Below are 3047 nucleotides of genomic sequence, written 5' to 3'. Positions count from 1 at the left end.
TGGGAGGCTTCCTTGTCACCTGGCGTAAGGGATGAAGTAGACTCCTTAGGTGTGGGACCCACCACCTCTAGAACCCAAAGAGGCCCACTAGGTGTCGTGATTTGCTGTTTGTGGCAAGAGTTGCAAGGCGCAAGTTGTCTTTTACTGTGGAGGGAATGCTCCAGCGTACCTATGGCCACTGGGCCTCTAAAAATTGTATCGGTTTGATAAACCTCTGAACCTCTGTGGGCTTCATCTCCCACCTCTCGCTCTTCTGGCCTGATCAACAAAACGTCATCGATGTAATAGGCCAATAGGATGTTCTGCTGGATGTCGAGGGGATTCTGATCTCTTCAGACTAAATGACGACAGAGGGCAGGAGAGCTAATACAGCTCTGGGACAAAACTGTAAAGGTACAGTATTTGCTCTTCGTTTAAATGCCAACTCTTTCTGGTTGGGACAGAACATGAAATATTTGGGGGAAGGGGCGCCTGGGTGGCTCAGTCAGTGAAGCATCTGACTTTTGATCTCAGCTCAGGTCTTGATCTCAGGGTCGTGAGTTGGAGCACTGAGTCGGGCTCCGTGGTGGACGTGGAGCCTGCTTTAAAGAAAAAAAGAGGGAGAATCAAATATTTGCCAAATCAATGGTCATAACCATGTATTTGGGGTTATGTTCATCTCTCCCACAAAGACACCACATCCCACACAGTGGCTATGATCGGAGCTACTATTTGGCTGAGCTTGTGGTAGATTTATAGTTATCTCCCATCTGGTTTCTGCACAAATGGAGATAGGGTGAGAATCACCACCCTGCATCCTTTAGATCCTTAAGGGTGGTACTGATCTCCATGAACCCCACTGCCCTCACATGATGATTTGCTCTCTTGGCCGGGGGTGGTGTTAGGGGTGGTGGTGGTTTCGTATCAGAGACTTCTGCTCAGCCTTCCCCGCTGTGATAGCTCTTAACTCACTGGCAAAAGATACACAGTGGTGGCTGTGTCAATGGCCCAGTTATACACTTGAAGTCTCCATTTATTACCTGGTCCTCATATGTTCCCACTCTCACAGGGGGCCATGAAGATGTTTTGGGTCTCCAGGTATCTATGTCAACTCAGACTCCATGTTGGGTAGTTCTCACGATGTCTAATGAGACCCTTTCTCTAGGGCTTAGTTACCCAAATAACTGGTCGGAGGTCGCCCCCACTGTGTGTACTTGCTGTGGTATCGCAGGGCCCTTTCTCTTGGGGACTCAGCCACCTATTCTATCAGTGAGTTCTGGGTTCAAAAACTGGCTCAGGTCTGGAAGCTGGACAGAGGCTCATGAACATTTATTGAAATGACTGTCCTGGGCCTCCCAGATTTTTTCTATTACAAGTTGAGTAGTACCCTTTCCAGGTGCCCATAAATTCTGCCCCTAGGGATGCCATGTTCTCGTAACCATCTCCAGAACTCTGGGGCGGGCCCCTTGGCTGCCACATGGACTTTGTCTTATTATAATTGCAACCGCCAGGCTTCTGGAGATTCAACCCCACCGCCTGGGCTCTGTGGGTGTGGGTCTTATCATATACGATATTATATCAGTGAGCTAAGCTTATAACAACATTTTCTACTGTCACTCCTGGATGGCAGGGGGGGCCAACACTGAACTTGGCCCTGATGCTGATAGATCTCTTACCAGCGCATTCCCAATGTCAAAATCTTGGTGAGTACTCACTTAGAAGATCCCATCCACGCATCAGTATGCCAAATTTCCACAGCCAAGGGGCTAGTCTTGGTTGGGTGTTCTACCTTAGTTGAAGTTCAGCCACTCTGACCATGAAGACCTGGGTTTGGGTCTCTGCCCTCCCCATGCAGGAGATGAGAGCTCTTCTATATGTAACCAAAGAGGACTTCTTGGCTTTCCTACCTGGCTTTCAATTACCTGCTACCCTCAGCAGTTCATTAAATGTGTAGTCATCTGATCTTGTTAGCCAAGCAGTTAATATTATACACACACACATTATTATTATTATTATATTTGAATAAGATATAGGCATTATTTTGTTTTTTAGTTTTCATTTTGTAGAATATACGACAGGATGGTTTAATGTATGTAAACATTGTGAAATAATTACCACAATCAAGTTAATTAACACATCCATCACCATACACAGTTATCTGCTGTGTGTGTGGTGAGAACAATGAAGATCTACTCTCTTAGCACATTTCAGGTATACAACACAGTATATTAACTATTGTCATCACCGCGCTGTAAAATACGTCCCCAGAACTTCTTGATCTTTTAACTGAAAGTTTGTACACTTTGACCAACATTTCCCTGTTTTTCCCACCTTCCCCGGCCCCTGGTAACCATGGGTCTACTCTCTGTTTCTATGAGTTTGACTTTTTTATATTTCATATATAAACCAGATCATACAGTATTTGTCTTTCTGTGCCTGGCTTATTTCATATAGCATAGTGTCCTCTGGATTCATCCATGATGTTACAAATGACAGGATTTCCTACCTTTTTATAGCTAAATAATATCCATCATATATGTATAGCTAAATAATATCCGTTACACACACACACACACGCACACACACACACACACACACACACACACACACACACACACACTCCATTTTTTTATCCATTCATCTGTCAATGGACATTTCTGTTGTTTCCATATCTTGGCCACTGTGAATAGTGCGGCATTGAACATGGGTGTACAAGTATCTCCTCGAGATACTGATTTCATTTCCATTGGCTTTATATCCAGAAGTGAGATTGCTGGATCATATAGTAGTTCTACTTTTAATTTTCTGAGGAACCTCCATACTGTTTTCCCCAGTGGCTCCACTGATTAATATTTTCACAAACAGTGTACAAGGGTTCCCTTTTCTCCACATTTTCACCAACACTTGTGATCTCTTATCTCTCTCTCTCTCTTTTTTTTTATTGTGTAGTGCTTTATGGGCCAAGTAAATGAGATTGGCTTTTATTCTGAGTGTGATGGGATATCATTTTAGTGTTTTTAAAACAGCCTTATTGAGGTATAATTATCATACGGCACACTGCACATATT

The sequence above is a fragment of the Eumetopias jubatus genome, unplaced genomic scaffold, assembly GCF_037043125.1.
Source record: "Eumetopias jubatus isolate StellerSeaLion01/CBP00866 unplaced genomic scaffold, mEumJub1_p1.0 scaffold_11, whole genome shotgun sequence".
NCBI classification, from domain to species: domain Eukaryota; kingdom Metazoa; phylum Chordata; class Mammalia; order Carnivora; family Otariidae; genus Eumetopias; species Eumetopias jubatus.
This window is presented reverse-complemented; position numbering follows the sequence as displayed.